The following is a 24,179-nucleotide window of genomic DNA, read 5'->3' on the forward strand; positions in this document are numbered from 1 at the left end:
ACCTACATGACATGTAAGCACATATAGGGGACAACGAAGGCCAAGTGACGCCCCTAACACATTCTATGTGATCCTGGATACTACTGTGCCTCATGATAACCTTCAGACCTCTAACTGTGTTGCCCTTTAACCCTGGAACAGCTGGTTGCAAATCATACTCATCATAAACATGTACATGTATATATTATACAACATGGGACCAAAATCTACAGTCTCTCGGCTAGTCTTTAAGATGAATAACCACATTTACTGACCATATAAAAACCAGAACCAGACAAATGACTAAACCTAACGCAAGTACTTCAACAAATTGATAAGGCTGTTGATAACAAAGGCTTGATAAAGTTTCACTTTTATTATAATATAAGTTTGGGTATTTCTTTCAAGTGTTCTGTCTACTGTTTGTTTTACTATTTAAGAGGTCATATCAGTGAAATAAGTAAAACATATTGAAAAAAAAAAATTATTGTTGAAAATGAAAATAGCGATCTGGTCAAAATGAAAGTAAGGTAAAATTCATAGCGGGAAATCAAATGGCAAATGGCAAAATCAAAACCTCAAACACATCAAAAGAATGACTTACAAGAAAATAAAAAAACATGGTCAAAATTATTTCCTTTCTCTCATTTTTTCATGTAAAATATGTGAACAAATGAATGAAAAAAACTAGTTTTGTTTGCTTAAGGATGTACTTAGGTGAGGTTTTGGAATGTGTGTCAAATGTTCGGACTCCTTGGTGTTTTTCCATACAATATAATGTAAACTATTTTGCCCCATAACAGCCATTTATTTTTTCATATAAGACTTAATAGCTCATTAAGGGTCATTTACCAAAATTTTAGAAGATTCTTAATTTTATTTCTTTTGTTTTGAGATCTAATAATACCAATGCAAATATAAGGTAAAAGTCCGGGTCAGCCTTTTCCCGCCATATTTTAAATCTCAAATATCTCGAAAAGGAGGTCCATGACCTATCAATATTTTTAGCTTATTTTTATCCTTAATTGATGCTCTACCAGCTTATAGTATCAATTTTAACTTCTTAATTTATTATTTTTCATCTAACCTCACCTAAGTACATCCTTAAGATATCTTTTTTTTGTATCTTATATAATACTTTATCGTAGAAATGCCAAGATATCAAAAAAATGTGGAAAAATAATGTTCAGTATTTACAGATGGGTGTTGAAATAATCCATAATGTAAAATTTTATATTGCCAATTATGCAGAAATGAATATCTTCACATGATATTTTGGCAATAAAAAGTAACAAGTTTGTAGCAACTAGATCTAAAAAGTCATTCAAGTTATTATTGTTTTAATATTTTGAAATTTTTACATCAAACAACAGTCTGACAGTTACCGGTATATAAAATATCAATAGATTTTTCCATAAAAAACAAGGTCGTTGTTAGTGTCATAACAAAGTCTCCTTACTTGACATGAATGATTCATTTTAAGCGCCTGATCATGATCTCTCTATATTGGGAACTTTATACAGATCTTGTAAGTCACCATATCCTGATTCAAATACATGTATAGTGTTTCATAAGTAAAGGGTATAAGCTCGGTCGAAAAATCATCTGAATGTATTACTCTGAACCATCTCCTTGCATGACTATAAATCAATCCACAAACAAAATAAATTAATTCGGGTGTCATGCATAAACTGAATTACTTATCCTTCTAAGAATTTCTTAATAAAAAGTCTGTAACTGTATTAAAATGAATAACAGACTTACTAGATAGCAATACTAACACAACATAATATTAAACCACAAAAATTCCAAACAAATTCCAAAGGGAACTTATATATGATTTCAGTTATAATGACCAGTACCTTGTACTATGCTTAGTTCAGCAGTCATCTTTGTTTGTAAATAGGATAATTTCACATAATTTTTATTTAAGGTGGTACCCAACACCTTCACTTAAACTAATTTGGCTCGTTTGATTTTTTATAAAATTTTGACAAAGCATTTACTTTGACCCTTTGAAAAAAATATAAAAATTAAAAAAAATTTGAACAACCATATTATTAGAAAAATTACACAGGTTACATAGCAGTTTGACAAACACTAGGTTTGATCATTGAGAAGCTTAATATTCCATTAACGACACAACGTAAGTAAAACGTTTACCTGATTTTACAGAGTTATCTCCCTGTAGTGTTAGGTACCACCTTAAAGATGACTCAGATTCTGTTGAACCAGTGATTTCAGAGAAGAACCCATAAGAAATAGTTTTTGATCAGTAAGACAGATAAAAATGGTGGCAAAGATGACAACAAGTGATATATATAACAATCAAAATTTGAATATAGTACATGTAGCAGATAAAATCATTTAGTCATTTTCAAAAATCTGATTTCGAAGTTTACAAATTTCTGTTTCCCTAATAGCGTCAGAATCTTCTGTACATTTTCCTTTTTTGTTCATTTGCGAAAAGAAGCTTGTTATCTGCTGAACAGCAGAATTTCATCATAGGTGAATCTTCTGGTGCCGTCTGTGTTTTTCTAATTTAGCATGGATTCCAACACTATGAAGGGGTCTTCTTTCCGACCAGTAGTAAGACCTATATTGAATTTTTCTGTTAGATATTTTTTTTGGTTGTTGAATCTTTTACATTCTCTTTCATCCTTGAGGCACACCCAGAAGTATGTTGGTTTTCTTGGTTGTTACTTGGCTCTAATTGTTTGGTTTCTGCTGTTAAGCAATCATTTGTTTGTATTATGCTGTATTCAGCTATTTTTTGCAAATAAAGATGTTTAGTTACATCAGAATTAATACTGGATTTGTGGTCGAGCTCGAGACAATATTTCCCTACAATTATATGATTTGTCAAGGCTTCATCATTATCAAAAGATGGCAAACATCCATTGTTTGTACATGTCATGTGAATAATGCTTGTTTTTCTGTTTCATCCTGCTGATTTGTGGGTATTTTTTCCTTTTCAATTAACAATCCTGTCAAATAAAAGAACAGTATGTTAACCTATTCTTTAAAATTTAAACTTCTGATAAATAATTAAAAGTACCTTATTGTTAGCATATTGTACAAATGATGATGTAATTTTTGTTTAAAGGACATACAGTTAAGATGTAAAAAAGCAAAATTCCCATATTAAAATAAAATAATTAGAAATTATGCTTGCTAGTCTCTAGGGCTATACTAATAATTTTTTCTAAACATCAGATATTTTAGCTAGTAATAAGCAATAGCTTGTAAAAAGTTTTAATTAAATCAGGTGAATACATATATACCATAGTTTTAACAGTAATATTTTGCAAAATGTGGAATTTCCCAGGACAATATCATATTGAAAGAATACATGTAGCCACTTTACCTATTTTTATAAACTGAAAGTCTGACCGATGATTTAAGAGAAAATGAATTTGTTTGTGCCTAAATATAGATAGAGTTATACCAAATTTTATTGATTGTGGGTATAATTGGTATTTTTAAGTGGTTCTGTTAACTTCTGTCATATTTGCAAAGTGACAAAAGGGAAGTAATTCAATTCTTTAAAGTCAATAGCCAATATATAAGGGAGATAACAATACAACTTACTTTCTATAGTCTATTTTCTTTATTAAAACAACTGTTCTTCTTATGCATCCTTATCTGAAAGTGAAAAGATACATTTTACAGAGGTATCATTAGATGTTGTATACATAATTCTAATGTTGATGCGATATTAAAAAAAAATACACCTAGTTTCTTTAAAATGTTCTTATTACTTTTTATGTGTTATGAATATGATTAAATAATTGCCTTTACTGAATAATCATGATTTTTGAAAACAAATTATCAAATAAAATATTAACCCGTGAACTGCAGACTACCACTCCTATAATCTGTCACTATTTCTTCTATCTGCATATCATAGCACTCTTTACTACTACTGGTTGATATGTCTTAGTTCCAATATTCAATCTGTAATATATTAAGACATAAACATGTGATGATCCATAAAGTTATGAATACTAGTACTCAGTATAGCAGAAATTAACTCTTTAACAAAATCATGACTGAAACAAATCTTTCAACATTAATTTATGAAAATGTTCAAGCTCAGATACCCATTTTGAATTTGTTTTTATACAATCTATACTGAATATATTTAGAGCTTAATTCTTTCAAAATATGATAGTTATCTCCTATATGATATAAAAGTAACAACTTTAATATATAATATTCTTTAGCTTAGACATACATAACAATACATAAGAAAAATGGATGCATCTTTGTCATTCTGTCAAACAAAACCTTCACCATAGTGAAAAGAATGCAGATAAGAAGTAACAATAAAAGACATGCATGGTGGTTGTGTTCAAATATGATCTTCATAGGTGGATCCAGGGGGGGGGGGGGGGGGGGCTGGGGGGCCCGGGCCCCCCCCTTTCGTGGGAATAATTTGGTTGATTATATAGGGAATCACTGAAGCATGACTGGAGAGGGCCCCCCTTAGGTCAGTCAGAGGGCCCCCCCTTAGGAAAAGTTCTGGATCCGCCACTGATCTTAAACTTCTTTACTTCACTGAAATCATGGCTTATGCAACAGCTAGAATCTACAGTCAATAAATGTGACAAGTCTATTGTTATATGCTTAAGCTTTCAATGATAGCAAAATGTTTTAATAAATAGAGTTAAATCATGGAAAGTTTTATTCATATTTTAATTTTGGACTGGTAATGTGCTATGTTGAAAAGGATTTGTGATCCACCATTTAAAAAAAATGTTAGTTTCAGATTATGAACTGTTGATAACCTTAAATGTTCCGCTGTCATATGTGAGAATTTTTCCTAGCCAGTTGCAATCCGTCTGTTTTTCATCATCATGCCATACATGTAAAATTTGGTACCCAATAAGTAGCTCTGGTTCTTTAGATAATTTTGCCAAATACAAATCATTTTCAGATGAATTTTGAGAACTTTGATGTTTTTTAAATCCAAAAGTTGAAGAAGATTTTCTACTAATTTCAGTTCACTGTATGGTTTTCCTTTGCAACTGTATAAAAATAAATGTTTCTGTTCACAATTTACTGTATTAAACCAACTCCTTTATCATGTTAAAATGTTGTTTCAAAGCTTTAATTTTTTTAGTTTTGGTTCGACATTATTCTAGTTCTGTATTTATTTTATTTCTATCTTCCCAAATTCCAATATCTCTCATTTGCTCTAAAATATCTTGTTTGTGTTTACTTCTTTTTTCTAATTTCTTTTTCTGCTGTTCCTCCCTTTGTTTTATTGTTGCTACATGACTTTTAAAAAGATTACTCTTTCTCTCTTTCATTATTTTAATGTTACTCCTGTTAGATTTTCTTGCCTCAGATATAATTTTTTTTTTATCATCAGAAGATTTTTCCTCTAACCATGCACCAGTTTTATTACCACTATACATAATTGTATTTTCTATACCATTTATATTGCAATTAGGTGCACTTTTAAATTTCGAATCAACTTTTGCCATAAGTCTTTCCAAACAAATATTATTTGGTGGACATGATGCAGATTTTTTCATAATGTTGTTACTAGGTTCATGATATATGCCATGTTTCAAAAAGTCTTTAAATAAAAGTTCACATTTGCAGCGCAATACAACAACTAATTTGGCAAGTATAGCCTCTGTCTGACTGTCCAAAAGAGATTCTTCAAAGAGAGACGTAGATACATCACTCAGCTGTGTGGATGGTCCGAAAAACAGTGAAATATAATTTTTTAACATTAAATATGGGTTTTCTTCACAACATTTAAGTACATCAATAAGGTGATTACACACATTTCCCATAGATAGTGCAGTAGAACTTTCATCAGATGCTCTGTTTAAATATGGTTCAGTAATAATTTTAGATATGATGCCCAAAGCTCTGCAAATTGCCAATATTCTGTCATCTTTTAGTGCTTTCAAAATATAATGGTGTGTAAAATTTAGTGTGCTTTTAGAATTTTGTCAAATTACTGTACCAAATGAGAAGCTAAATAAAATGTCCCTGCTGCATTAAAAAACAAAACATTAAATCTGTTTCCTCTAAAATTCATTACAGGAATTGATTTCATCCCTTTATCCTTCATGTAAATCGACACATACAAGGGATCTCCTGACCCATCTTTATAAAAAAGTTTGGAAACAAATCTGAGCAGTGTCAAAATTTTTGAATCTGAAGAACTTTTAGAATCTGACGCAGCACAAAAACCAATATTACTTTCAAATTTCATAATTTCTTTTTGACAAATATCTGCAAACTGCAATACTGGATGAACAGCACATCTAAATTCATTGATATTGTTATCCATGCATGTACCAGTAGCATTATTTTCAGCATTTAACAATCTATTGGTTTTTATTTCAGTTGCACTTCTGTCAGTCATAAAGTTTGATGTTTTTTCTAAAAAGTTGGTACTCTCAGAAATATCATTTAAGATTTCTTTCGTATTCTTAACATATGTTTCAGCTTTACCATCTGAAATTTCTCGTACCCCTGCAGTCAAAATTTTACCTGACTCAGTTGAATATCCGACACCATATATATGTCTCCCTTTTTTAGTAGTCGCATCTCTGTGCATAGTTAAGTTTTTATCATTTTGAAATACATCCTCTATATGATGCCTTGATGCCTTGACACACTATCTAATTCATGCATCATTTTTGATGCTGTGCTAACACTTGGAAGTTCATTAATTTCATAGTTCACAAGTGAGAGAACAGTACGAATAATTGGCTGAATATGTTGGAACCCTATATTTCTACCCAGAAATTCATAGTATACTTTTCTGATGTTTTCATCATATGGCTTGCCTTTTTCACTCAATCGTACACTTAACTGTTTGTCAGTGATAGTTTCTATACCAATATTTTGATTTTCACATGTATTAGGTAACTTTGATAGTACAAGTTTTGGTAGTTTAAATTGTCTTAAGCTATAGGTTATAAACCGTTCCCCGCCGTGTTAACCTTATGTTTTCATAAAATGTGCTACTCTTCTGGCTTTGATTTGCAAACTATATGCATTTACTGTATCAATATGCACACCAGCGACATCACATAGTGCTACATGTAGCTTTTTAACATTTCCATTTAACCTATCATATATTTCCTTCACTATTTTATTTGTTATTTTTTCTATGACAGTTCACAAATGAAAAAATATCTCAGATATTTACCATAATTCTCTGTTTTGAAGAAATAAACAATCAAGCATAAGCAAGCAATAGCAAGTAAGCACAACGAAATATAATTGCAAAATAAAAGCAAAGGGTAATACAAGCAGCACAAAAAATTATATTAGAATTAAATAATAAAAAAAAGCAATTGTAAAAAACTGTAATGAAAATGATCTACATACCAAATTACAACAAGATCACATTGTGTTTTCATAACAACACATCCACTATAGTTTAGGAAACTTGTGTTTTGCATCAACCTAAAAAAAAACAGTACTGATCAGTACTACTAATAAATTCACATAAATTACTAGTGCAATAAAATTTAAAAAAATCAGGTGTATGAAAAAACTAAGTTTTACAGCTAATTTCCAAATGCTTGTAGAGAAAAACTTTGAAAGGCTTGCTTGCCCTATTTGTATAAATTTTAATTCAAGATTTGTAAGTAACATTGACATCTTCAAACAATATATATAGGCATACTGTAACTTGTATATAGTATATCTAAATTTGATTGGACATTATCCCTATTACAATAAACAAGCAAAGCAAGCAAGACAACCAAAGTCTTGCTTTACATGCATTAGGAAATTAGCTGTAATCATAAAACAAATAAGTTTGAAAACATGCTTGTGACACAACTTGTGCTATGAAAACTCACATATCCAAACCAGTATCACCATGATCAGACTTTATTTTAGTAAAATTAGTGCTTGGATAGAACAAATGTACCTATTTTCTTACCTTATTTTCTGTTATTGATACATAGATGGCACTTTAGACATACTAATTCTAAGACTTATTTTGATTCCATACTTAAATTTATTATTCAAAGTTAGTATACAATTTAAGAAACTTGACAAAATGTTTGGCAAATCAACTAGTTTCTGTAAAATTTAATACTTTAATTATGCACAATGCTTAGTGAGTCATCACTGTCAGTATCATCAGGAGGATAGTATGGTCTCCTGCCCTGTGGGTTAATCAAACTAACTGAATGTGAAGAAGAATCAGATTCCATTATGTCAACAATTTGAATATGACCTGTGTCTATCAAATTCTGTTGGATATCTTTGTCATCAGTATATTCAATATCTATACTTGAGGACTGATTCAAAGAATCAGTTTCTGAATCAGATCTTAAAAAGTATGACTCAAATGTATTTGATTCTAGTTCCTGATATTGCCCTTCATCTGTATCTGCATTAGAACTTACAAAAGAATCCATAGAACCAAAGATATCTGGAGAATAGATAGTGTCTGAGACTCTCCATTTACACAATTTATACTTCCATGGACAACATTACAAATTTCACACAAACACCCTGGAGACAGATTACTGACTGATTTCAGAATCAGTTTCTATTCCAAAATATTCATTATATACACAGCGATATAAAAGTGCTGCACTTCCATTATATAGTGATATATATCCTTCTTCAGGAACAGGAGTCTGAAAGTAAGGGTATTCCCAAAATGCACACCTAGCCATTTTTCTGAAATTTAAGTATTTTAATTTAGTTTTTTTTTTAATTTAAATATTTTTACATCTTGTATGCATTTTTATTTTTCGTTGGTTGCTGCATATTTCTGGGAGGAAATAAGTATAATATTGTTTCTTTTGGGTTTTTTTCAAATGTGAAGATGATTTGAAATGTTAACATATGAACAAGGGAAGTAATCCTAACAATATTAAATAATTATCTCCTCTATTAATGTTTTTTATCACAAGTATATTAAATCAAATCAAATCAAAGTTTTATTCATTGTCGATACATAGTAAACAAAGTAACACAAGGTCTAGTGAGCTTTTAAAATCAATCCTCCCACTGTTTATTATTCTTTTATGCTTTATATACTTAATGATTTTGTTGTCACAAAAAACAACAACATTGTCATCATTACTTTTAACTCATATTTCAAATATTTTGGCCACGAGCATCACTGAAGAGACATGTATTGTCGAAATGCGCATCTGGTGCAAGAAAATTGGTACCGTTAATTTTATTACTACCACTGGGTCGATGCCTCTGCTGGTGGACTATTAGTCCCCGAGGGTATCACCAGCCCAGTAGCCAGTACTTCGGTACTGGCATGAAAATATGGATTTTTTGTGTTATTACAATTTGCCGTTACAAAATATTAGAAATTATTATAAATTAAGGAATGTATCTCCCTCATGCAAAGCTCTGATTCCTTTCACGGATTTGGCTAAACTTTTTGGACCTTTTGGATTATAGCTCTTCATCTTTTATATAAGCTTTGGATTTCAAATATTTTGGCCACGAGCATCACTGAAGAGACATGTATTGTCGAAATGCGCATCTGGTGCAAGAAAATTGGTACCGTTAATTTTATCAAGACTGCATGAATAGTTAGTGAAGAACTTCTATTTAAGAATTGAATGCTCTTTTTTTTAATTTATTGGGGTGTAAAAGCGTTGACCGAAGTACATTTTGTTTCCGCGCTTCATACTAAAAATGTGCGCACGGTCAACGCTTTTACAACCCTATAAAGTTACAAAAAAAAGCATTCAATACTTATAATAACATTTTTACCTATAGGATCATGAAATCACGCCTTTTATCAAGTTTTTATTTCATTTACCTGTGCACTTTATTGTGGGACCTCGTGTCATCATGAATGAAAAGTTTTATTGTGTGATACAACTGCTTAAGGAATAACATGTGATGTCTAGTTAGCCAATCAGAATAACATATTATAGTGAAACATACATTTAATGTAATTATTTAAATATAAATATGAGTATTTCAGTGTTAAAGATTCTTCATTACTTAATAATTATTAATTGTTATATGAATAAAAGGAGATGTGGTATGTACATCAATAAGACAACAAATCAATGACATACTCATAGATAACAAAAAGACAAAATACATTCTTCTGTCCCAAGTCAGGAGCCTCTGGCCTTTATTAGTCTTATATTATTTTAACTTTTAGTTTCTTGTGTACAATTTGGAGTTTAGTATGGCGTTCATTATCACTGAACTTGTATATATTTGTTTAGGGGCCCGCTGAAGGAAGCCTCCAGGTGCGGGAATTTCTCGTTGTATTGAAGACCTGTTGGTGACCTTCTGCTGTTGTCTGCTCTATGGTTGGGTTGTTGTCTCTTGGTACATTCCCCATTTCCTTTCTCAATGTTATTCAATAACTCAAAAGTTAAAATTTCTTATGAAGAGATTGGTTCCTTCTTAAAAAAATTAAAAGCTGCATTTGTTTTACAACACAGTTATCTCTTTTTCTAAAATATCTAAACATTAGCTTACCAAGTTCCTTTTATATTCAGATATATGAAAGTCCAACTTCAAAGTTCAAATACAGATAATGAAAAATAAGCTCCTGAAAATACATGAAACTTGTCTCACTTTTATACATAGATTTAAGAAAATTCAATTTATAGCACTAGTGGAACCCTCAGGTTGCATAACACTTGCAGAGCCTGATTAATGATCCACACGAATATGTGTTAAGATAGTTCACCATGCTTACATGTTACAAAGCCAACTAGCATAAAGCAGAGGGTAAATAAGGATCAAGAGGTGCATACACTATAAAGTGTGTGTTGTATAAGAGCGAGAGAGAAGAGAACATGCATATAAACTGAATTCATTTTTTTCTTGTGACATGCAATGGAAGTGTTATAGGTATTAGAGAAGGAATATTAAAATTCATAGGATAATATGAAAAAAAATATAACCATGATAACAGACCATCACTGACATTTGACTTCATGTTTCCCCTTACTTATTTTCTATGTTTTGGGTAAACTCTTTATTTCTCATAGTTGTAACACATTTGACTAAAAGTCACTATAAAGTCTGGACTTAACTTATAGAATTTTTATATGTACAAAATGTATTTACAATTTTTTTTCTTGTGCTTCTTTTTTCAGGTTTTTTTTTCACACTCACAGTGCTTTTATGTTCAGATCCCCTCCCCCTACCCTTTTATCACCCTCTTAAATGATAATATGTCAATAAAATTATTTAAATAATGAACAATATTGAATTACTTTATTGTTATTGTCATTTTGATTGCTTTATTTCCATGAGGAGACAAAAAATATTTTATCATTCATTAGATTTCTTTTCTGATATAGAATATTGTATAAGGAAAATTAATACCGGCAGAGGAAAAATCATATAAAGTTAAAAGCACTGGAGTGACGTTTTAGAAATTTTCACACTAGCGAGATTCAACTGTGATATCAAATGTGTCATTTTTGTAAATGAAAATGAATGATTGTCCATCTTAATGGCTCATTAGACATCCATGGTAAGGATAGCTATTACACCTCTTTATATTAAAAAAAATATATTTCAGTGAAGGATCGCTTTTGCCATGTTGAATATTAACAAATAGATTTCATAATAATTCATATTTGGTATGTACCCTTTTATTCCTACCAATCTCATAATTTCTACTTCGTTACAAAACGTCATTTAGCAGCACCACTTGTCAATTTTCCCTTGGTATCGTGCAGCACACAACCGAATCACACTTCCGGTATACATAAGAGTTATCTTTTCTTTTCCCGCAATCGTCAAGTAGAAACGCTAATACATGTGTACATTATTGTGCTATAATTCTTTATGTTTACTTTTGAACTAATAGTCTTATAGGATTTGTCTAGAGAACTTCTGGTAGTTGTTCTTGATGGGTTTCTTTCTTCGATAGACTGTTTGACTGAACTTCTTTTAGTCAACAATGTAAACATGATGGCAGTGGTAATAACACAATCTGGCTTGACATTAAAAATATCTATTTTCACTTCAGCTTAATCATTTAATAAAATAATAAACTTTAGGTCATGAGTGTGACAAAATAAATTCCATTTCTCCAATTTTAAAGAAATTATAGTTAAATGCATTTTTATAGGAATTTATTGATGTATAAACTGAACCAATGTTACTCACAAACATATCATAGTTTATGAGTGAATTTGTCGAGTTTATACACCAATGAATTCATTTAAAAAGGCATTTAATCCTTTACTATTAAATCTATCAGTGGTTCTTATTTCAAATATTTAATTTTTTGTTAGGTTTAATTAAATTACTTCCAAATTCTTTATAATAATACTTGAATACATGTATAACTATGTAATTTTTTTGCATAACAGTAATTGTTTGAGTTTTTAGTCTGACATCAAATAATTAACTGGACCAACACCACAGGCTTTCCAAAAACAAATACCCTGCTCTTCAAACTGAAAATCTGAGTAGGAACCAATGGCTGGTATGGCCTTGAAAGCAGTCTTCTTTGAAGGGTTGTACTCTACTACACTCACTCTGTGTTTCACATTTTTCATTGTAGTTTCAATATCCTAAAATTAACATAAAAAATCATTTATGAAATGGTTTCTACTTATTGTAAGAAAATCCATGATTACAATAGACAACTTTTGAGTTCGATGCATTTCCGTCAAAAACTCTGGTTTTAGTGAACGTCGTTTGTGCGTTTAGGGGCGTCGTCACTTCCATTCCAATGTTGAGCGAGTGGTTGGAAAACTGGAATTCTATGTTGTACGAATTATACGGCAAATTAAATTCTAAAAAATTGACATTCAGCCATTCTGTCATTAGGGAATTGTTATTAAGTACCTACAGAACAACCATTATTTTTAGTTTATCCTGAACAATGGCGATCACTAAGATGCTTGATGAACGTAAATAGTGCAGGGATACAGAAGATCCCCTCTATCTGGTAAATGACGTCATAAAGGCGTGCATAATTGACGAGTTTTTTATGGTGACGGATGAACTCGAAAGTGGTCTATTAGTTTACATTAGCCTTGACACACTTTTAAAGTCAGTCTTGGATGTTCAACTCATATTTGTGTTCACTTTCATGTTCTTTTTTTTCCCCAAACAATAAACTGTCTTAATTACAAAGAAGATAATTGACTGATTTGGGTAATATTCTACTGTTACAAGTACATGTATATAATAGCAACTGGAAAAAATACCATTTGTAGCAATAGTTTATTTTTGTTTGAAATTAAAATACACTGGTAGCTCACATTAATATTGCATTAAAAAATTGTCAAGTTTTATTTATGGGTGCTTTTGTCAAAACTGAAGCTTAGGATCTAAATAAAACACAATGTATCAAAATTTATTATTACATATTTTTAGGTTAACAATCATGTCTCATAATACTGTTTTTTTTAATTTTTATCTAAAATGGTTGAACTGATAGTAATATTCTGCAACCAGTTTCATTATAACTGTTATTCTATGTAAACTTAAAACTGAGCGAGTAAGGACAGAAAATTTGCAACTTTCTAAAGAAAAAAAATATAAAATATTACAGAGAAACATATACCTTTTTCATTGCAAATGCTGTTAAAAGATAATTTTTCTGGTTTATAAATCTTCTTATAGCTGATTTCAGAGTCGCTCCTGTTCTGTCTCAAGGTTCTTTGCCAATCTGTGACTCACAGAAATCATACGAAGTAATACTTCCATTTGCGTTAAGGAGGGCCATCATCTCAGAAGATTTGTAGCATCCTGCATTATCTGACCATAAATGAAATGATAAATCAGAACCTTTCATAGTTTGGATGCAGTTGATGACATCAATGATTATTGCAGCTGTGGTCAAGCTGTCCTGTGTAATTTGACTCTGGAAAATGTGAACAAACCCTAAACTTTCAATTACCTCATCTGATTTCCTGAAGGCCATAGTAATATGCCAAGGAAAGCCACGTTTGGCAAACCAGTCATCTGGTCCTCATGATACTTTCGTGGCAAATACTTCAGTCTGAGACCAGAAATACTTCATCTTGACCCATAGTTTCAAACAATTTGCTCGTTGCCTTAATATCTTGATTCTTACAATGAACAATATGCCTCTTTAAATTATTGATACTTTGGATGGATTGCTTGATTTTAAAATTCATATCATTCAGTTTTTCATTTTCTCTGACAATATTTGTCCAGCACTTCACCAGTTTCTGTATTGATAAGGTTGCATGAGACACACACTTAATTGTGTTGATGCTGGCAAGGATGTGCAATCTGTGGATGAATAGAATCACTAAGTGCATACATCAGACAATGATCTCCTATTTCACTATTTGCAGCAATATGCACCTGAAACATAAATGTACAATATGAAACATTTTTTGACTACTTCATGGAATGTTACTTTTATTTTGGTCTTTGTCTTACAAGCATTAACCTCTTTTTATCTCTAGCTTGGTCTGTTTTTCAGATACATTATGTACTCTAAGAAATATATATTTAGTGTATGACATAATTGGAACATGTGCACATCTGTCTAGCAGGTATCATCTGTTCATTATTTTTTTTAAAGTTTGCCCAGTTTTCAGAAATTGCGTATTTGGCACAACTTTTTGGAATTTTGGATCCTCAATGCTCTTCAACTTTGTAATTGTTTGGCTTTATAACTATTTTGATATCAGCGTCACTGATGAGTCTTATGTAGACGAAATGCGCGTCTGGCGTACTAAATTATAATCCTGGTACTTTTGATAACTATTTCTATAAGTGATACATGTAAGTCAATTATATCTTGTATGTGGTATAATTGTAAGGTGCATGTACATGTATTTCTGGCTGTGTTATCTTTCCTTAAACTCATTTGATGGTTCATTGGTAAAAATTAAGTTTTCTTGGTGAGTTTTGTTTCTAAGAGACTTAAGCAATAGGTTAAATGAATTTGCTGTACCAGGAATGATTGTACAGCCTATATGTGTTTGTCTTAAAGAATTTATCTGAACTTGACTTCCATTTACATTGATCTTCGACATGTGAATTCAATGAAATACTTGCAGTATAATTATTTTTTTCGTTTCAACAAAAATTCAATTATGAACAATACAACGTAACAAGACATTTCATTGTGTTTATTCTTGTTTTTTTCTTTATGAATTCCTAAAACTACTTGGAGCTGGCATGTCAGTTTAGTGCTAATAGTCTGTTGTTTTTTAGGTATTATTGTCATTTTATTTATTTTCTTTCTTCTGACATCAGACTTGGACTTCTCTTGAACTGAATTTTAATGTGCGTATTGTTATGCGTTTACTTTTCTACATTGGCTAGAGGTATAGGGGGAGGGTTGAGATCTCATAAACATGTTTAACCCCGCCACATTTTTGTGCCTGTCCCAAGTCAGAAGCCTCTGGCCTTTGTTAGTCTTGCATTATTTTTAATTTTAGTTTCTTTTGTACAATTTGGAGTTTATCACTGAACTAGTATATATATTTGTTTAGGGGCCAGCTGAAGTATGCCTCTGGGTGCTGAAATTTCTGGCTGCATTGAAGACCTGTTGGTCCGAGACCACAATTGTATTCCCTTGATTTTCGTTGTTCACAAATATAGTCCCTAGTGTTGACATTGGGTTACTTGCCATTAATTTTTATACCCCTTCCAAATTTATTTCTCCATGTTTAATGCCTCAAATTGCAAGTAGGGGGGTAAAATTACACTGTAAAAAAAATTGGGTCCAGAATTTTAAAGGAAAGTAGTGATTTAGTCCAGGTGATAAAGGTTGAAAAATAGCACTTCGGAAGCTGTCAAAAGATTTCAGGACGCCCTATTAAAAGATAAAACTGTCCATATTTTGAGTTAGAGACAATGAAGTTTTCTATAATTTTGATATAATTTGTCCCAAAAGTAGTACAACACACTGTAAAAGTTTCTTTGAGAAAGCGCAGGTGGGACTTTTTTTATTTTCATTTATGTTCTAAAAGAAATGCACTACGAAATAATTGTGGTCTCGGACCTGTTGGTGACTTTCTGCTGTTGTCTGTTCTATGGTCCGGTAGTTGTCTCTTTGACACATTCCCCATTTCCATTCTCAATTTTACCTTGAAATCTGTTTGTAGATACTGTTTACACTGCAGAAGCAATGAAGAAAATTCTTTGTTGTTCTCGATCAATTATGTCCATCTTAGCTAGTTTGTCTAGGATATCTATGATGGTTCAAATTGAACATCCTCCTTTAGCAACAAAGTAATCTATGCCTTCAAGACTTGTTCTCACTTGTGCTCCACATTGCGCCAATATTCTATACATGGTGCTATCACCTAAAAATTTAAAATTTATAATTTAATTCTAAAGTTTGAAGAGAGCAAATGAAAATAGGAATATCAATTCAATGTTTTTGTTCACAGTCTGAGAGTGAGAATAATGTAATTCTAACATAAGAATAACACAAGTTGAGCATTAATAGTAAGCCAAATTTGTTGAGACATGAGATTATCATGTAAATATCACAATATTTAAGGGGGCTTGCGGGTCTAAATCAAAATTTTTATTTAATATAGGATTTCGCTATATTTTTCTATAAATACTTTATCTTATACTAAATAGAAAAATGAAATAAAAAAATGTGGTCACCGTTCATTTACGCTCACAATTTGCCTTCGAAACATTTTTGATAATGTCCTTTTTTTCTGTTGAACTAATAGGAGAAAAATTGGTATTATCGAAATAAAAAAAGAACTAAATTACAGAAATCACTTAAATTTTACAATTATTTAGTTTATGTACAGCTTATTCGAAAACAACAATAAAAAATATAGGTCACATATGAAATAAAAAAGATATTTCGATTTCAATGCCAAAAAAATGGCATTTTTGCACCAAAGGGAGATAATTTGGAGCTTTTTCAATGATATCTACATTTTAAAAGTCATCTGGGGCCAACACGAATTGATTATTTGGGATGATTTTTGTACCATATGATAAAGTAACAACATTACTAAAGGTAATTAATAAAATTTGTAATGAAAAATAAATGTTTAATTTTTTTCTGAAAATCTTATAATTGCAAGCCTCCTTAATCATGAAAATTATGTTTCTACTGGTTTTACATTATATTCACATGATTATTTGAGACAAAATTAATTTAAGGTTAAATTAATGTTAATATCTACTACAAAAATAAGTAATCATCCATTGTAAACAGACAGAACTCAGGAATGTTAAAATAATAATAGATAACCAGAGTAGTTATGACTGTGGCCAAGTTTGCTTGAATCTGGCCTAAGAGTTTCATGGAAGACGATCTTAGTAATTATATATTGTAAAAAAATTACTTTGAAGGGCATTAACTCCAATAGTGAGTCAATTGATAATTTTTGTTATGCTCGACTTATTTGTAGATCTGACTTCATTTAACTTTATTGCTGAATTCAGTTTATCTCTATTCATATAAAGTTATACCTAATTGAGGACCAATTTGATAATGATAAGATTCACCATATCAAAGAACCCAAAAATTTCAATTTTTTTATCAAATCAAACCAAGTTTAATTTTGGACCCTTTTGGGCCTGTAGACAGAATAGAAAATTGGGTCCAATATCTAAAATATAAGCACAATGTTAGATTTAGAATATCATAGAACCCCAAGTATTCATTTTTTGTTAAATCAAACTTAGTCACTTTTTTACCTGTAATTTTGACTAATTTGAAAAGAGGACCCAATATCAAAAATAAGAATAGGCATATCAAAGAACCCCAAGAATTCAAAACTTTGAAAAATTCCATTGAAATTGGTCAAGAAATAAGAATAAGCAATTTATACAAATTATTAGAAAAGTAGTCATTCCTTTTTTATAAGGAGCATTGTAATTAATGAATTTGGATGCAATTCTTACAAATGTAAAGCAGCAAGCATTAGTATTACTATGAAAAGAAAAAAAAACCCAAAATAATACCTGTGATAAAAATTCCATGCTACTTTCAGAAATCATGCTTCTGCATTCACTCAAATTCAATCCTCTTGTCTTTGTTACATCACTCTGAAAAATAAAAGGTTAGAGGTGACTTCATGATGATCTGGTATTTCCCTTTTAATATCTTTGGAATATGTCAGATAAATCTGTTATTACTAGTTTAAAAACAGTGGAACAACTGTTACTACACTAAAGCTAAGTCACAGGCACATATGATAAAATATCGACTCTGAGTGATCATGGCTGACCTATAGTTGTTTATGTCTATGTTGTACTTGCCTCTCTAGTAGAGAGATGTTTTGTTGGCAGTTATACCACATCTTATCTATGTTATTATTCAAGTAATAATTTTTAGGGGTTCAGTTCTATACACCTATCAAGATCAGGTCATATTAGATATAACATTTTCTTTCTGTACACTTTGCCATTTACAGTTGGATTTGATAAGATAAATTGAGAATGGAATTATTTTTATAATGAGTACATTAAAATGAATAAAATTTAGAATGGAAAATTTCTTAAAATGAGTACACAACCTTGGATATAATGAAATGGCAAATTTTGATTTATATTGAACTGATGAGTTATGGAACTTTGTTAATGGGGAAATAGCCCTTTTATTAGATGTCTTGATGTTAGATATTATTGCTCAGCAAGTGCATATAATACACTCTTTGCCCAGTTAACTATAGTTTATAGTCTTCATAGCATGTTCCTTGATGGATTGTTGTTAGGAAATACAGGCTTAAAATATTTTAGAACAAAATATGCTGAAGTGTGTTTTAATGTTGTGACAGATAACTTACATCTTCTGTTGTTTCCATCTTTTCTGGACATGTTGGCATATTCCCTTTTCTTCTTTTTGATTTAACCTATAAAATAAAAATTGGTTATTCAAGAATTACTATCTGGATCTATATATATAATATAATTAAGCTGAAATATTTGCCTGTGAAAATAAATTAATTTATAGTAAATTATAAATTTAAACAGCTTGAATTATTCCCCTTTATATTTAATCACTGTATCTGAACTAAATATATAGGGCAATAGCATTTTAACAAAATATTTTCTATGTAGTGGAAGTAAATTTATATTTCTGATAAGAAAAAAAATCACTATATGAAAGAATGATAATTATTTGCACAAAATAGATTCAGCTAATCAAAATGGAGAATAAAAATAAAATCAACACTATAAACAGCATACAAGTTTGCGTACTACAATATACTAATGTATCAATTTCCCAGATTTCTCTCAATCAAAGATAATTATTGTTTTATACATTTGGTACTGACTTTTCTTGTTTAACATGAGATTCTTAGATATTTCATTAATTAAAATACACATTAAGTTATATATTAACTCACAACTTCTGAGTAATCAGTATAACGTGGGCTCAAACTCTGTCTGAACTGCTGAATTGATCGTACATTAAGCTGGTTCATTCACCTGAAAAAAATAAATTAAAATGTCCGTGATACAGTATACTGATGATAATACGTGATTTACTATATAATTCATATATATATTTATTATTGTAAATAATGTACAATATATTGAATAGAAACCAGGGTACAATAGGTACTATTTGTTTTTCAGATAACCCTTTCCTCCATTGAAATTTTGTTTTGCATACTTGATTCGCATAGAATTTTTAAATAAAATGCTGTAAATATGCTTTAATGTATTAATGCATTATGAAAAACAAATATTTCATCAAATAAATTTTAGTCAGATATTCCTATTATATTCCTTTTCATATTGGATACAAATTTTCTTAAGTCTACTGCAGACACTTTGTAGTCAAACTGTTTCAACTGAGGTACTACACAGGCGTCAATAGGCGTCATTATGGAGTAAAGGGGGTGGCGTCAAAAAGCCTCATTATGGAGGAGAGTGATAAAGTGCCATTTCTTTGTCTTTTGCATCATCCTTAGACCATTTTTGCATAGAGAATAAACATACCCTGTTCAGTTATAGTATCATTTGTGAAATAGATTTTTATGTTGTACTGTAACACCACTGTCCCAGGTTAGGGGGAGGTTTGGGATCCCTCTAACATGTTTAACCCCATCACATTCTGTATGTATGTGGCTGTCCCGAATCAGAACTGTTATTGAGTGGTTGTCCTTTATTGATGTGTTACATGTTTGTTTTTGGTTCATTTTTTTTTAACAGAAATTAGGTCTTTAGTTTTCTCTGATAATTAAATTGCATTATACATTTGTCATTTTGGGGCCTTTTTTAGCTGACTATGCGGTATGGGCTTTGCTCATTGTTAAAGGCCATACAGTGACCTATCCAGCTATCGTTGTTAATTTCTGTGTCATTTAATATCTTGTAGAGAATTGTCCCATCAGCAATCATACTACATCTTCTTTTTTATATAGACTTTCCAATATAATATAAATTTTTCAAGGCTTCTCGACTCAGGAAATGTAGTAAAATGAGCCTTTATCCTGGCATGTAAAGACTTTGTATGCCATATATTACTAAACACATGCTGAACCTTTTGTGAAGATACAAGGATTACTTTAAAACAAGATATTATTATTACCTCATTTCCCTCTTCAAGTACTGCATCATTGGCATCTATTCTTATTTTCTTCTGACATAAAATACAACATGCTGGAAAAAAGATAGCTTTAATTTATAAAACTACTGTAAAACATTGAAACTAATATGGATTTTTCGATGATCATTTTCCCGCATGCTAACTTCTACACCATTAATATTAGTGCATTTGATTCTAACAGGATAACAGTCTAATAAAATTATAAGAAATAAAACACATTACTGTTTCTGTGAGATCTTCAACAAAATACCGTATAGTTAGCAATCTCAAGATGACTGACCCTTTTGGTTGTTACTAATATAATGCACGTCAAATATCATTTTAAATATGAGGATGGCGCTACCTTAAATGTCAGATTTATACCAAGACTATGTCCTATATATTGATTGATTGTTGATTGCTTAACGTCCAGTGGCAAATATTTCATGCATGTAAAAAAAGACAATGTATTGCCATATGACCTTTTACATTGAAGGATGAAATTTGAAAAAAATAGGCAGGACAGGAGTTTTTAGTAAAAAAAAAAGTCAGGATGTGACACTTGCAAAAAAAAAAAAGTCAGGACGACAATTAGGTAAAAAAAAAGTCAGGATAGACTAAAAAAAAAAAGAAGGGCAGGACCGATTAGAGTGAAAAATAAAAATGCAGGACAGAGATTACAGCTAAAAAAAATGCAGGACAAAATTTTTCTTCCTAGCCCCCCATAAAAATCAAATGGTAGCTCCCTAAATAGGAACATGTATGCTATATATTTTTTTAACTTTTAAACGTGTATCATCTAGATGTATTTTATTTTTTACTAATGTAGGAGGATAACTTCTAACAACTCTGTATATAGAAAACTTCTCACAACTCTGTATATAGAAAACTTCTCACCAATGAGGGGTGTCTCGTGGTGGCAGTATGTATTTATGTAATATATTTTTTAATATTTATTATTTGATAAAAAGAAAAAAAATTATGGGTACTGTTCCCTTACACTCAAATTCAGTTTAAAATAGCCTTTTTTCAATGACATGTACGCGTTAAATTGCCCTTTTTCTGACTAACACACTGCCCTTTTCAAATCCTGACTAGAACACTGCTATGTATGCACAAATCATATATGTGACTATGTTTCAATAACCTTTTAGTCTTTGTCTTGCCTTCATGGACTGGTTTATTCACTCTCATTAAATTACATGGACATGCTACGTTAATTTCTGTTGATTGCCGACATTCAAGTGACGTTCATAAATTGGAGACGACAATTTGTTATTAACGCTAAGTTCGACTTGTATATATTTTCAATTCAATTTAAATATGTATTGCCATATAAACTATATCAACATTAAGTTTGTGACAAATACAAAATAAGTAGATAATCAGTGTATATAAAGTGTGAATCCAGCTAGTTAATTTTCACTGTCATATGTGGGTATGTCTATTGTAGAATAAAGGATCATGGGAAAACTGTATTTGTTTACGTTTTGAAAATACCAAATTAATTGATTTGAAGGAAAGTTTTTACATATTTTCATTGTGATATGTCTTTATTATGTACAAACATAGCATTAAAGTTCAAATAAGTGTTATAAAAGCAACATAATATAGCATATCGATTTTTGAAAGCGATCCATTTTAACTATAGATGCGATGAATTATCACTGTTAGTGCAGTCATTTCTGATGTGGAATTTTCGAAGATGCGAGGAATTTATTGTAGAATTATGTGATAAATGCACTTGAAACAAATGAAAAAACTTAGTTGATGACTTTAGAATTTATGATAAATGTATTTTCAAATTGAAATACAAACTCCTCATTCATTCTTTATCAAATATATAGCTTTTCAAATTTGTAACAAAAACGCTTCTCAAAATGTCATATTGTATTCTTCAAATTACGTTTTTTCTTGATTTAAAAAAAAATAAATTAAAAGATATTTCTGTATTCTTTTTAAGTCAAAGATTGATATTTTGTTTTGGTAGAACAAATGTTCTTGACTCGATTGTTGCTTGCATGATTGTAACTGTATAAGGTGAAACGGTATGTGACATAAATTATCCACAGTCATTAAAACATGAAATGTAAGGTGTGGGCGAACTTTTTTGTTTGCATTGGTACGTGAAGTAGAGCACCCTTGATACAAAAAAAAATTATCCGTAATGAACAGCTCGATACCAGAGGAGGATTTAGGGGGACAGGGGGTTGCCCCCTTTTTGGGAAAACATTTGGTTACTTTTATATGGAATCACTGGAGCGGGCCCCCTCTTAGGTAGTCATTGGACCCCTACTTATAAAAATTTCTAGATCCGCGAGTGGATACTACCACAGAGGTCAAACAATGCACATTTGGGTAATTGTACACAACATGCATGCTACAATTCATGTTTGATGATCTTAGACCCTTTGGACCTCTATGTGGGCTATTTCGGTAACTTGGTAAAAATCCCCAAACTGGATACAAAGTTAGATTCAGCATGTCAAAGAACCCCAAATATTCATAAGGTCTTTTGTCTATAAAAATGCATGCATGGGATACATTTGTTATTGAAGGCGATGATGACTGTGACAATAGGATGAAGATAAAAAAAATATCTTATTCTGGGGTCTCATTAGGGGGGGGGGTCTGATCCCTGATCCCGCTTACTGCTTTATCAGATTCCCGTATCCCGCTTATACTATGCAGTTCTCATTTTTTAAAATTTTCCGTGTCCCGCTATACTTTATTTCTCGTTTTCACGACACAATCATTTGACTATCACGTGTCACGCTTACAAAAAAATCGGCAATTCCGCGTCACGCTTATACCTCAACGCGACCCACTATTCTACTCTTTTCTGACTCATATTAAGCCCATTATAGATATATTAAAAAAGTGTGTTTTTTATCCCTTTTAATCCCGTCTCGTTTCGGGTTGAGCCACAGATAGATAAGATGTCATATGTGACAACGAGACAACTCTCAAAATGAGTCACAATTTATAAAAGTATACCTTTATACGTCAAAATACGGTCTTCAACATGGAGTCTTGGCTCACACCGAACAGCAAGTTATAAAGGGCCCCAGTGTAAAACCTTTTAAACGGGAAAACCAACGATTCAATCTTTATCAAGATGTACGTAATTAGTGGTGAAGTGTCATGGAAATGGATAAAAAAAATAAGGATATGGAAATGGATAAAAAAAAAACAAGGATAAAGATCCCTATACGATTCATAAGAAATTTTTAAAATGGAATACATTTGAAATAAATGTTATTTCTATTGAAATTATTTAGAGTGTTTTAAAACCAAACTTTCCTCCGTAAGTTAAATTTTATCAAATCCGTCTCTTACTTTATCTATTGTTTGAGCAAGTCGGCTAAATTAAGGCTTTACAGCTAATTTCCTAATGCATGTAAAGCAAAACTTTGGTTGACTTGATTGCTTAGTTTGTATAATTGTTTTTACAAACTTTGTAAATAAGATTGACATCTTTAAACAATATGTATCGGCATAGTTTAACTTGTATTTATATAATTATTATATTTGAATTAAATTGGGTGTTATCATAATGATTGTACAAAAAAAAAAGCAAGCACGCTAACTAAAGTCTTGCTTTACATGCCAAAAAAAATACGCTGTAATAGATAAAAAAATAAATATATCATACAGTGAAAATGCGCCGCATATACAATACTAATGAATCGCTCTACAGTGAAAATGAAGGAATAGTATCATTATTCGA

General features: G+C 30.9%; 1 long non-coding RNA gene and 1 pseudogene across 1 annotated transcript; both read right to left on the reverse strand.

Moving 5' to 3' along the window:
* Positions 1-584: 584 nt before the first annotated feature.
* LOC143072395 (uncharacterized) lies at positions 585-10,633 on the reverse strand. The gene is made up of 5 exons (XR_012977163.1): positions 10,450-10,633; positions 7,345-7,422; positions 3,828-3,936; positions 3,571-3,624; positions 585-2,966 (listed from the first exon to the last, which is right to left on the reverse strand). It is a non-coding gene; the product is annotated as an uncharacterized LOC143072395 (long non-coding RNA).
* A 1,684-nt stretch (positions 10,634-12,317) lies between these two features.
* LOC143072394 (uncharacterized) lies at positions 12,318-14,155 on the reverse strand (annotated as a pseudogene).
* Positions 14,156-24,179: the final 10,024 nt, after the last annotated feature.

The sequence above is a fragment of the Mytilus galloprovincialis genome, chromosome 4 (genome assembly GCF_965363235.1).
Source record: "Mytilus galloprovincialis chromosome 4, xbMytGall1.hap1.1, whole genome shotgun sequence".
Taxonomy (NCBI): Eukaryota; Metazoa; Mollusca; class Bivalvia; order Mytilida; family Mytilidae; genus Mytilus; species Mytilus galloprovincialis.